This window comes from Neovison vison, chromosome 13, assembly GCF_020171115.1.
Source record: "Neovison vison isolate M4711 chromosome 13, ASM_NN_V1, whole genome shotgun sequence".
NCBI lineage: Eukaryota > Metazoa > Chordata > Mammalia > Carnivora > Mustelidae > Neogale > Neogale vison.
This window is the reverse complement of record NC_058103.1, coordinates 124,788,568-124,802,886: the sequence shown is the minus strand read 5'-3', so window position 1 is coordinate 124,802,886 and position 14,319 is coordinate 124,788,568. Positions and strand designations below refer to the sequence as shown.

The window sequence follows — 14,319 nt, the reverse complement described above, 5'->3', positions numbered from 1 at the left end:
GTGAGCTGATTACCTACCAAAGCACTCCGATCACCCATGAAATCAGCCTGAGATCAGAATTATACATGTCTGGATCTCTACAGGGGAAGAAGACACCAGTGGGCAGGTAAAGCAGAGTGGGAACATCAGACTTGATACCGGAAGATAAACAAAAGTGGGAGGGAGCCACCAGAGGTGACCGGTTGGAAAGTAATACCCCTAATAATAGAGTGCCCTGCATCTGGGGACCAGCATTAATTTGGAGACTGGTTGAACGCACTCCAAAAGAGCAAAGGATTGGGGGAGGGGGTTGTGGGAATCGGGGTGGCTAGGGACAGCCACCTAGGTCTTAGGCCTTAGGTCCCCGGACCCAGGACAACCTCCCCTCATGCTGAGCCAGAGAGAGTGCAGCGGAGAAACCAGGTCTTGGTCCCTGAGCTGCCACTGCACCCGAGATTGCATGGGGTCTGGCTCCTGTGAGGGGCTGGGAGCCTCGCCAGATGGCAGAACGCCGAACCCTGCTATAGAGCCTGAGACACATGCGCCCCTCACCCTCCCCTGAGAGAGGTGCACAAAGGCCCACCCGGCGCTTTTAGATCCGCACCATTGTTTCAGAGCCTGAGATGCTTGCCCTAAACTCTCCCCTGAGAGAGGTGTGTACAAGCCGGGTGCTCTTAGACCCAGAAAGACCAGGCACTCCCAGCCCAGGACAGCAGGAAAATCTCAATGTGCGATCACTGCTTGGAGCCTCTCTGGCCGTCTGGAGCTGCCCAGACAGCCTCCGCTGCTGTTGTTTTGGGTACAAGCATAAGATCCTGCGTCCCCAGGGACCGCTATTCAGAACCTGCTCTGCCAGGGGCCAAGGAGGAATTTATATGGGCTCTGCAACACCCACAGAAGAGCTGATGGAGGCTTCTCTCTGAGAGGGAGGTCAGGGTGCAGTTTGCTTTCCTCTAAACCTACAAAAACCATCAAAAGCAGTCAAGGTGAAAGAAAAAAAAAGTGAACAAACATAAAAACCTCCAGAGAACAAAAGCCTGAAAAAACCGGTTTCCTCAGAGCCCATCCCCTTGAGGGGTGTGGGAGGACTTAACTCAGGGAACATCACTGACTGAAAACCCACATGGCAGGCCCCTCCCCGAGAAAACCAACCAGGAAAAAAAAAAAAAAAAGAATACAAGAGAACATCCACAACTACTTCATAGGACAACTTTTATTTTTAATTTGTTCCCACTATTCTGGCTGATTTTTTTTATATAGATCATTTTTTACACTTATTTATCATCACAGTGAGCTGTCCAGTACATAAAATTCCATAATAACCTTCTCACTTGAACTTTTTGATACATACACGTATGTTTTTCTTTTGCATTTCTATTTTTTAATTTCTTTTTTAAATTTTAGTTTAGTTTAGTATAGTTTATTCCTTTTTTATTTATATTTTCTAATATTCATATAGAGTTAAACTCCAAATCCCCTTTCCCCAATAAATACTACCCCTATAGGTAAACCAATTTTTAATCCCCCATTATCTTAGGAAAGTTGAGTCCTTTAACAAAGATATCAAGATGCATCCAGAAAGAATCAAAACAACCTTCCTCGCCCACACTGAGAATTTATAACCACTCTCCTATCTTTTTCTTCCACCAGTGTTTCTGTGTTTTTGTGTTTGTCCTGATAGTATATAAATCTTACACTTGGGGTTCTTTTTGATGAGATTCTTTCTTTATTTGCATATATATATATATATATATATATATATATATATATAATTTGTATGTATATATATATAATTATCTTGTCATATACTTTATTCAATCTTTTTGTTTGTCTGTTTTTTTTTTTTTGTATACTTCATAAATCTTACCTTCGGGCCCATTTTGGCTGAACCTTCTCTTTCATCTTCCCTTTCTTTCCTGTCTCTCTCTCTCTCTCTCTCCCTCTTTTCTTTTTATTTTCTTTTTTCTCTCATTTGGGTGGGGAATTTTGATTGCTCAGAAGTGTTCCAGGATGCACCTTGACTGCACCGTGGTTGATACATCCAGCTACCTCCGTTTAGTCATCTCTCACCAAAATGACTAGGAGGAGGAATGCCCAACAAAAGAATAATACAGAGGATGGGTCTTCTGCAACAGAGCTAATGGCTCTCAACATGGACAATATGTTGGAAAGAGAATTCAGGCTAACAATTATCCAGGCAATAGCTAAGTTGGAGAAAGCCATGGATGACAAAATGGAATTGATTAGGGCCAAACTAAAAGCGACCAGAGATGATGTTCACAATCTTAGGGCAGAGCTGAAGGTACCAGGGATGAGGTTCACAATGCTCTGGGTGAGTTCCAATCTAATCTAAATTCTCTCAAAGTTAGGGTAACTGAGATAGAAGATAGAATTAGTGATCTGGAGGACAAACAGATAGAGAGAAAGGATCAGGAGGAAGCCTAGAACAAACAGCTTAGAAGCCACAAAAACAGAATCAGGGAAATAAATGATGCCATGAAATGTTCCAACATCAGAATAATTGGAATCCCTGAAGGGGAGAAGAAAGAAGTCTAGAAGATATAGTGAAACAAGTTCTTCATGAAAAGTTTCCCAATCTCGTGAATGGAACCAGCATTCATGTACTAGAGGCCGAATGGTCTCCACCCAAGATTATAGATTCCACAAAAACACCAAGGCCCTGATAGTCAAATTGAGGAATCATAATTGCAGATATAATCTCTTGAAAGCCACTAGGACAAAGAAGTTTTTACTCACAGAGGAAAGCCCATCAGAATAACGTCAGACCTGTCCACAGAGACCTGGAAAGCCAGAAAGGGCTGGCAAGATATATTCAGGGCACTAAAGGAGAAGAACATGCAGCCAAGGATACTTTATCCAGCAAGACAGAAATTCAAAATGGATGGAGAGATAAAAGAGTTTCTAAGACCGGCAAGGCTTAAAAGACTACGCAACCACCAAGCTGACACTGCAGGAAATATTAAGGGGGGTTCTATAAAAGAGGAAAAATAATAAGAATAGCATTGAACAGAAATATAGAGACAATCTACAGAAAGAAAGACTTCAAAGGTAACACGATGTCAATAAAAACATATCTATCAATAATCACTCTCAATGTGAATGGCCTAAATGCACCCATAAAATGGCACAGGGTTTCAGATTGGATAAAACGACAGGACCCATCCATATGTTGTCTACAAGAGACCAATTTTGAACCTAAAGATACACCCAGACTGAGAGTGAAGAGATGGAGAAGCATCTTTCATGCCAATGGGCCTCAAAAGAAGGCCGGGGTGGCGATTCTCATATCAGAAAAATTCATTTTTAAACTAAAGACTGTATTCAGAGATATAGAAGGACACTACATCATTCTTAAAGGGACTATCCACCAAGATGATCTAACAATTGTAAATATCTATGCCCCCAATATAGGAGCAGCCAATTACATAAGAAAACTGTTAATCAAGATAAAGAGTCATATTGATATGAATATATTAATAGTAGGAGATCTTAACACACGTCTCTCAGAAATAGATCTTTGAAGCAGAAAATCAATAAAGAAACAAGAGCATTGAATGACACATTGGACCAGATGGACCTCATAGATATAGACAGATAGTTCCACCCTAAAACAACAGAATACTCATTCTTCTCCAGAGCACATGGAACCTTCTCCAGAATAGACCACATACTGGGTCACAAATCAGGACTCAACTGATACCGAAAGACTGAGATTATTCCCTGCATATTCTCAGATCACAATGCGTTGAAACTGGAGTTCAATCACAAGGAAAAGTTCCGAAGGAACTCAAACACCTGAAAGCTAAAGACCACCTTGTTTAAGAATGCTTGGATCAACCAGGAGATCATAGAAGAACTGAAGCAATTCATGGAAACCAATGAGAATAAAGACACTTCAGTCCAAAACCTATGGGATACAGCAAAGGCAGTCCTAAGAGGGAAATACATAGCCATCCAAGCCTCCCTCAAAAGACTGAAAAATCCAGAACACAGCAGCTGTCTCTACACATTAAAGAACTGGAGAATCAACAACAAGTCAAACCAACTCCACACATAAGAAGGGAAATAATCAAGATTAGAGCTGAGATCAATGAGGTAGAAACCAGGGATACAGTAGAACGTATCAATGAAAGTAGAAGCTGTTTTTTTGAAAGAATCAATAAGATCAATAAACCATTGGCCACACTAATCCAAAAGAAAAGAGAGAAAGCCCAAATTCATAAAATTATGAATGAAAAGGGAGAGATCACAACGAACACCAAGGAAGTAGAAATAATCATCAGAAGTTATTATCAACAGTTATATGCCAATAAGCTTAGCAACCTAGATGAAATGGATGCATTCCTGGAAAACTGTAAACTCCCAAAATTGAACCAGGAAGAAACTGACAACCTGAATAGACTGATATCTAGTAATGAGATTGAAGCAGTGATCAAAAGCCTCCCAAAAAACAAGAGCCCAGGATGTGATGGATTCCCTGGGGAATTCTACCAAACCTTCAAAGAAGAAATAACACCTATTCTCCTGAACTGTTTCAAAAAATTGAAGGAGAAGGAAAACTTCCAAACTCTTTCTATGAAGCCAGCATTACACTGATGCCCAAACCAGGCAAAGACCCTACCAAAAAGGAGAATTTCAGACCAATTTCACTGATGAATATGGATGCTAATATTCTCAACAATATCCTAGAAAACAGGATCCAACAGCACATTAAAAAGATTATCCACCATGATCAGGTGGGGTTCATCCCTGGGCTACAAGGATTGTTCAACATTCGCAAATCAATCAATGTGATAGAACAAATTAATATGAGAAGAGAGAAGAACCACATGGTCCTCTCAATTGATGCAGAAAAAGCATTTGACAAATCCAGCATCCGTTCCTGATTAAAATGCCTCAAATTAAAAATAGAGCTTCCCTATGACACTGCAATTGCACTCCTGGGTATTTACCCCAAAGATAAAGATGTCATGAAAAGAAGGGCCATCTGTACTCCAATGTTTATAGCAGCAATGGCCACAGTCGCCAAACTATGGAAAGAACCAAGATGCCCTTCAACGGATGAATGGATAAGGAAGATGTGGTCCATATACACTATGGAGTATTATGCCTCCATCAGAAAGGATGAATACCCAACTTTTGTAGCAACATGGATGGGACTGGAAGAGATTATGCTGAGTTAAATAAGTCAAGCAGAGAGAGTCAATTATCATATGGTTTCACTTATTGTGGAGCATAACCAATAGCATGGAGGACAAGGGGCATTAGAGAGGATTGGGGAATTTGGGTAAATTGGAAGGGGAGGTGAACCATGAAAGACTATGGACTCTGAAAAACAATCTGAGGGGTTTGAAATGGCGGGGGGGGTGGGAGGTTGGGGTACCAGGTGGTGGGTATGATAGAGGGCACGGTTTGCATGGAGCACTGGGTGTGGTGAAAAAATAATGAATAATGTTTTTCTGAAAATAAATAAATTGAAAAAAAAAGCCTCAAAGTATAGGGATAGAGGGAAATTCCTGAACTTCATCAAATCTATCTATGAAAGACCCACAGCAAATAGCATCCTCAATGGGAAAAAGCTTGCTGCCTTCCTGTTGAGATCAGGAACATGACAAGGATGCCCACTCTCACCACTCTGTTCAACATAGTATTAGAAGTCCTAGCAACAGCAATCAGACAACAAAGAGAAATAAAAGGTATCCAAATTGGTAATGAAAAAGTCAAACTCTCTGTCTTTGCTGATGACATTATTCTTTATATGGAAAACCCAAAAGATTCCACCCCCAAACTACTAGAATTCATATAGCAATTCAGTAACTTGACAGGTTACAAAGTCAATGTACAGAAATCAGTGGCTTTCTTATACACTAATAATCAAAATACAGAAAGGGAAACTAGAGAATCTATTCCATTTACTATAGCACAAAGAACCATGAGATACCTAGGAAGAAACCTAACCAAAGAGGTAAAGGATCTGTACTCGAGGAACTACAGAACACTCATGAAAGAAATTGAAGAAGACACAAAAAGATGGAAGACCATTCCATGCTCTTGGACTGGAAGAATAAACATTGTTAAAATGTCTATACTGCCTAGAGCAATCTATACTTTTCATGCCATTCCAATCAAAATTATACCATCATTTTTCAAAGAGTTGGAGCAAATAATCCAAAAATTTGTATGGAATCAGAAGAGACCCGGAATCGCTAAGGAAATGTTGAAAAACAAGAATATAACTTGGGGCATCACGTTACCTGATTTCAAGCATTATTACAAAGCTGTGATCACCAAGACAGCATGGTAATATCATAAAAACAGACACGTGGAACAGAGTAGAGAGCCCAGATATGGACCCTCAACTCTATGGGCAAATAATCTTTGACAAAGCAGTTAGAAATATAAAATGGAAAAAAGAGAGTCTCTACAATAAATGGTGCTGGGAAAATTGGAGAACTGTATGTAGAAGAATGAAACTCGACTATTCTCTTACACTGTACACAAAGATAAACTCAAAATGGATAAAAGACCTCAATGTGAGACAGGAATCCATCAGAATCCTAGAGGAGAACATAGGCAGTAACCTTTTCGATATCAGCCACAGCAACTTCTTTTAAGATATGTCTCCAAAAGCAAAGGAAACAAAAGCAAAAATGAACTTTTGGGACTTCATCAAGATCAAATGCTTCTGCACAGCAAAGGAAACAGTCAACAAAACAAAGAGGCAACCCACGGAATGGGAGAAGATATTTGCAAATGGACAGTGCAGACAAAAGGTTGATATCCAGGATCTATAAAGAGCTCCTCAAACTCAACACACACAGAACAGATAATCATATCAAAAAATGGGCAGAAGATATGAACAGACACTTCTCCAATCAAGACATACCAATGGAAACAGACACATGAAAAAATGTTCATCATCACTAGCCCTCAGGGAGATTCAAATTAAAACTACATTGAGGTATCACCTTATACCAGTTAGATTGGCCAAAATTAGCAAGACAGGAAACAATATGTTTTGGAGGGGATGTGGAGAAAGGGGAACCCTCTTACACTGTTGGTTGGTTGGTGCAGCCACTTTGGAGAACAGTGTGGAGATTCCTCAAGAAATGAAAAATAGAGCTTCCTTATTACACTGCAATTTCACTCCTGGGTATTTACCCCAATGAAACCAATGTAGTGAAAAGAAGGGCCATCTGTACCCCAATGTTTATAGCAGCAATGGCCACGGTCGCCTAACCATGGAAAGAACCAAGATGCCCTTCAATGGATGAATGGATAAAGAAGATGTGGTCCATATACACTATGGAGTATTATGTCTCCATCAGAAATGATGAATACCCAACTTTTATAGCCACATGGACGTGACTGGAAGAGATCATGCTGAGTGAAATAAGTCAAGCAGAGAGAGTCAATTATCATATGGTTTCACTTATTTGTGGAGCATAACAAATAGCATGGAGGACAAAAGGAGTTAGAGAGGAGAAGGGAGTTGGGGGAAATTGGAGGGGAAGGTGAACCATGAGAGCCTATGAACTCTGAAAAACAATCTGAGGGGTTTGAAGGGGCGGGGGGTGGGAGGTTGGGGGAACGAGGTGGTGGGTAGATAGAGGGCTCAGAGCACTGGGTGTGGTGCAAAAACAATGAATACTGTTATGCTGAAAATTTTTTAAAAAATACATTAATAAGACTTTAAAAATGCACTTGCTGTGATGAGAACTGGTATTGTATGTAAGTGTTGAATCACTAAATTATATACCTGAATCAAATATTTCATTGAATGTTACCAAATGTAATTTAAATAAAAGCTTGGAAGAAAAAAATAAACTTTGGAAAAAAGAAACAGACAAGGGATGTTAGAGAGGAGAAGGGAGTTGGGGTAAATTGGAAGGGGAGGTGAACCACGAGAGACTATGGACTCTGAAAAACAGTCTGAGGGGTTGGAAGTGGTGGGGGGGGTAGGAGGTTGGTGTACCAGGTGGTGGGTATTATAGAGGGCACGGATTGCATGGAGCACTGGGTGTGGTGAAAAAATAATGAATACTGTTTTTCTGAAAATAAATAAATTGAAAATAAATTTTAACAAATAATATATATAACTGGCAGCTAACCTCATGAAAACTTGTTTATCTTTTTAAATAAACACATTGAAAATTGAAGTCACAGTAGGATATCACTTCACACCCACTGAAATAGATAAAATTTAAGAGAATGACAATATCCAAGGTTAGTGATAATGGATAGTAACTGAAAATATCATATAGCATGGGTTGAGAGTGTAAAAATATGCCAAATATTAGAGTACATTTTTGATGTTTCCTATAAAGTTAAGCAAATTCTATCTTATGATCAAGCACATTCCATTTTTAGGCAATTATGTAAGAAATCTGCTAACATATTCAAAATGGCTAGAAACAGCCCATTACCTATTCCATCAATAGAAGAATAGGTAAGTGAATTATAATATGCTTATTCAGTTAAATGTTACCCTGCAGTTGAAAGTTTTAAAATCCACTAATATACAGAATAACATGGATGAATTCTAATATCATGATGGGTGAAAGGAGCACATACCGTGTGATTCGATTTGTATTAATCTCAAGAACAGATAAAACTCATTTATTATAGAAATTAGAACACTGTTTCATATGAGAAATAGATGTGATTGAAGCAGCAGAGGAGGTTCTCAAGTAATAAAAAGATTCTACTTCCTGATTAAGGTAGTAGTTGCATGGGTATGCACTTAGGAAAACTCAATGAATTATACAGTTAAGATCTCTGCATTTAACTATGGAAATGTTAGCTGTGTGAGAATACAAATATTTAAAAAGCTTCTCAATACTGATATGAATTGATTTGCCAGAAATAGTAAAATATTCCTTTTTAAAAAAGATTTCTTTATGTATTTGTGTGAGAAAAGGAAAAAACCACAAGCAGTAGGAGTGGCAGAGGCAGAGGAAGAAGTAGGCTCCCCACTGAACAAGGAGTCCAGTACAGAACTTAGTTTCCGGACCCTGGGATCATGACCTGAGCTGAAGGCAGATGCTTAACCAGCTGAGCCATCCAATTGTCCCTAGAAATAGTAAAATATTTATATAGTACATAAATACAGAAAACTAAGATACACAACATTACAAAATGTGTGTGTTTGTCTGTGTCTGTGTCTGTGTGTGTCTGAGAGGAGAAACAAGAAGCTATAAGGTTAGTTTTCTCCAAAAACGGGAAATTGGGTAGTTATAAAGCACAGAATTGAGCTGAATTACTTTTGCTGAATATACTTTTGTAAATTTTGTAACATATATTACCTGTAAAAAATATACAATTTTAAAAATGATTCTGGGGAAAGAGAAGTTTTATAATTTCTGTAAGTTATTTGAAAATACCTTATAATTAACATGAAGTAAATATGGTAAACTGTTGATAATGGTGGACCCTGGTTTCCTGATGTCTGCAAATTTACTGTTCTTTTCTCTTTACTCTCTGCATATTTACACTGTGTTCATAATGAGAGAAGTTTTATAAAAGTTACAATAGAACAATCTTTCATTACCAAAACAAGTGAAAATAAGAGTATTATACATGTTTAGAATTTATTTAAAAAACACAAAAGACTACAGAAAAATATATAAATAAATTAGAACATAAAAAAACCCCACACTGATAAGTTACACCAAAAAGCTGATTGCAGGAAAGGAAAAGGAAGAGCTAATATTGCTAAAATTCCATGAGTTAGACTTCATTAAAAAAAAAAAAAGCATAGCAGAAATAACCAAAACTGGGATGAAAATTAATATTAATTGAAATGAGAATTTAATAAGAGTGATGAAAGAACACTTTGCATAACTTCCTGTCACTGTGTTGGAAAATATGCTTGGCTTACGATTTTCTAGGATGAAACAAGTTAAGTAAAAGTTGAAAAAAGAAAAAAGGAATCACTGCGGAAAAAGGTGAGATAATTTTCTAGATAGCCTTAGTTCTACTTCAAACCACCAAAATCAAAGGAGAGGTCAGATTATTTAATTGATGTGTTCACTTAACTATTCATATTAATGCTAAAGATTTTCAACCCATTCCACAGAATTGAGTAAAAAACAAAATCCTAGAAATTACTTAATGCAAACAGAGCATCTGAAATCAAAATATGGCAAATATATAGAGGGGTGAGAGGTGGGAAGTTGGGTGAGCCTGGTGGTGGGTATTATGGAGGGCATGTATTACATGGAACACTGAGTGTGGTACATAAACAATGAATTCTGGAACATTGAAAAAAAATTTTAAAAAAAGGAAAAAGAAAAAAATTGCAGATCAACTTCATTTAATAGCATACTTGCAAAAAGTCAAAATCAAATTAAGATACTCATAATTTAGTAATAAATTTAGAGCAACTTTTTGGTACCAAATAGGGTTTTTTCATTTAAGGAATAAAAGAAAATTTCAATAATAGAATTATTTCACAATAATAAAAGTTTGAAGAATAATACAATTTTTTATGCAAAAAGCATTTATTACATCTACAACCTGGTTCTGATTAAAATTTCTTAGAAATATATATAAAGTGGGAGACTTACCTAACATGATACACAAAAACATTTCAAATTTAAAATTCACATATTTCATTGATGGTTGAGACCACCTAAATCAAAATAACTTACCTATTGGGACTAGGACTTGATACCACCCCTAGTAGAGTCCTATACAAAAGATAGAACTGCAAACAAATAAATACATTTACAGTTTTCTCATATAAGCTAATATCTCTTCTATCACTGAAAACATCTTACTCGCATAGGCATACAGCTCATCAGACAACAATTTGTTTTTCTAGACTCACATCAAGGACCTCATGTTACTCTTTTGCCAACCTTATACTACTGCTTCACAAATTTTGTCCATTCTTAGACAGTTCTTTGAAAAGCCCATCTTAAATCACATCAGCCCAGACCTCAAAGCCAACTTTTAGAACACTATTAAACATTGTCAAAATGGTGTTTTCCCTTGCTGCAGTAAGTTTAACACACTCAGCTCTTGTTGATTATAGTTTTTTTTCCCTTGGAGTCTTTTGGGGTAATAGACCAGCAACAATGTACTGGTCAAACCTGAGAAACATTCCATTAAAAACTGATTAAATTAAGGATGGGTAATAATTTCACATTTAAGTGCTCTGAAAGTACCAGTCAGTGAACATTATCAATATAAATAAATCAATATCACTTGGAAGAAAAGAATCAAGATGATCAGCATTTGCAAAGGTTTTGGTATGTATTTTGGAAAAATCTGAAATGTCATGAGAAAGAGTAAGGTGAGCACTTACCCCCCAAAGCAAAACTTTGAGATGTAGAAAAAATATCAAGGGAGAAAATAAACCCCCCATCACAAAGTGAAAATATTAACAGTAATTAAAATTGTTTAATAAAAAGAAAGACATACCTTATTCTTGGGTAGGAAGACTTATATTATTAAAAACCAAATTCTCCCCTAAATTAATTTATTAAAGTTGATGAAATTGCAGTCTAAACTGTAATTTCTTTCAACGAGAAGACACATGAAACAGGAGGCAGAAGAAGAGACACACAGATCCACAGAACAAAAATGGTGCCAGTCACAGATGAGAATACAGCACGTGTGCAAGATGGCATCACAGATAAATGGGCAATTATTGGCAAATAATCGCAAGTAATGGCAAATAACTTGGCAACTTTAAGATTTCAAATCAAAAAAATTTCTCATGATTTAAGAATTTGAATAAAAGAAAGACAAAAGAATAAAAGTTAACATAGGTGAACGGTTTTATGAAATCAGTATAAATATTTTTCCAAAATGTCATGAAACTCATAAGCCATTAAAGCAAACATGGTTATACTTGGACATATAACAATCATACACATTCTTATAACAAAAATAAAGTTTAAAAGTGCATAAAAAATATCTGTAAAGCTTAACAATCCAAACCTTTTTTCTTCAATAATAAATGAGCTCTTCAAAATTAGAAGATTAAACCTCCACCCCCAAATTGGACATAAAGAGGAAATTAAAGAATACAAATGGCTAATAAACATATGAAAAAATGATCAAACTCAAAAACAAAAGAAATACAATTTAAGACAATAGTTTGGGCTATCACATTTGCAAAAAGTTTAAATATTTATAAAATCCATTATCTGTGTAGTTGTGGGAAAGCTGGCAATCTCATTCATTGCCATTTGAAGATAAAGTTGTTACCACATTTTAAGGAAATCTTGTAATAATTTTAAATGTGCATAATCCCAGTATTTCAACTGCTAAGTAATTTATTATGATATAAGAAACAAATGCAAAATTATTGATAGGGAGGTTCACTGCACAAAAATTTTGTGCTAACAAATATCTATGGATGAGAAAGTCTTATAACATTTAATTATATTTCATCTACAAAACAGTCATGCAGTCATTCAACAAATGACACAGATGTATATTATTGAAATAGAAAATGGTATTAAAACTGTAAAATGAAAGGCAATTTGCAGAAGAATGTGTACAGTATGGCCCCACTTCCAGAACCCCTCTAAATAGTTTGTGTATATGTGTGTCTGTGTGTGTGCATCTATCCACTTAAAGAATGCACACAACTCTTAAGAGAAGAAAACTCTGAGGGAGAGAACTGGCAGAGAGGAGGGCACATATTTTATATATTAGATATTTAAATATGCTTTGGATTTTTGAAAAAAAATTGTGCAGTTTATTTTAATATATCCTATTTAAAATTTTTACCATATGGTAAATGGAAATTATAAATGTATATTTATGGGAGCACTGAGAAATTCCACCATTTTGAGTTTCTTGTATAATAATATTTCCTCTACTGAGGCTCCTGGGATTGAGTCAAGTGGCAGCAAGGGAAACAGTCACCATGCCCAAATTAAAGTCTCATCGATGATATCCCAACATGAGCATTTCTCAGTTAAGCATTTCTTATCTGCAGGAGGTGTCCACTGCAACACGGGAAAGAGAGGAATCGCCAAGCATAAAGAAGAGTGTATCATTGTTTTGGTGCAGTTGGTGGTAGAAGTAATGGCACCCACAATAACAAATCGACCTCATATTGGTGGTCACCACCTGCAAGGATACAGAGGAAAAAATGGCAAAGGTGAGAGACATTTTGTAAGGAGCACACTGAGGATTATGAAATCCTTATAAACTCTACGTCTACATGTGCTATGTATGAATCTACTCAGAGGACAAAAAGAAAGCCACATTTTTAGATGCTGCATTCACCATGTGGCCAGAAAAATTACTTTAAACCTTCCTAAATCAACATCAGTGCTACTTTTTCTTCTTCACCAAGCTAAAAACTAATAGATATCTTCAATTAACTAAGAATTTTATCTGTCTCTTTCTCTCTGTATTGGACCTTAAAATTCTAGGTCACTCATTCATTTGATCAATTATTTCAGACAAAACTATTATTCTTTCTTCCAGTCCAATAGATACTGAAAACCACTAAATCTCATGCACACAACCACTTTCTGTTAACACAATGAATTCAGCCAAGTAGGAGCTTAGGTCATTGGATAAGAAAAGCTAGGGAAATCTTTCATAGTCACCATAAACACACTAACAGAAATATAGAATATCTATGAAGGTATATAAGAAAAGCTGTATCTCTTTTTAAAAAAAATATTTATTTATTTATTTGAGAGAGAGAGAGAGAGAGAGATTGAGAGAGAAGAGAGGAAAGGAAGAGGGAGAGGAAGAGAGAGTTTTAAGCAAACTCGGCACTGAGTGTGGATCCCGACACAGGGCTTGGTTTCAGGGCCCTGAGATAACAATCTGAGCGGAAACCAAGAGTTTGGTACTTAACCTACTGCACCACCTGAGAAGCTGTATCTCTTAACTCCCATGCATTGTGGCCCTTGAGTCAATTAGAATATAGCCAAAATCATCAATCTTCAATTAGAATATAACCAAATCATCAATCTTCAGAAAACTAACATATATTTTCCTACTTAAATATGATTGCTCCTAGAAATCAAGGACTATTCTGAAAAAACTTTACCTTCAAAGCGTGGTCCTCAGACCACAGTCTCCTTGTCTGAAGAGTCTTGTTTCAGAGATTTACTGGTATCACTCATACCCAAGAGTTCCCAAGAAGTAATCTGAGGGAGAAAAATGAGAAATACCACTTCTAGTGAAAAAGGTTAATCAGCTGGATACTGGGAAGTTATTCTTTGGTACTTTTTCATATTAATTTCATTTGGGAGCTGCTTCTTACTCACACAGCTCTGAAACTACAGCTATTTGCACTATAACTCTATACATTTCAATATCAACATATTTTATCAG

The 14,319-nt window shown here is 36.7% G+C and overlaps 1 long non-coding RNA gene across 2 annotated transcripts in view; it reads right to left on the bottom strand.

Annotated features, from left to right (window-relative positions):
• Positions 1-11,236: 11,236 nt before the first annotated feature.
• Positions 11,237-14,319, bottom strand: part of LOC122892950 — a 66,097-nt gene continuing 63,014 nt past the window's right edge. For both annotated transcript variants that reach the window (XR_006381543.1, XR_006381544.1), the window contains 2 exons: positions 14,033-14,132; positions 11,237-13,092 (listed from right to left, as the gene is read on the bottom strand). This is a non-coding gene — a long non-coding RNA (uncharacterized LOC122892950). The remainder of the gene's footprint in view (positions 13,093-14,032; positions 14,133-14,319) is intronic.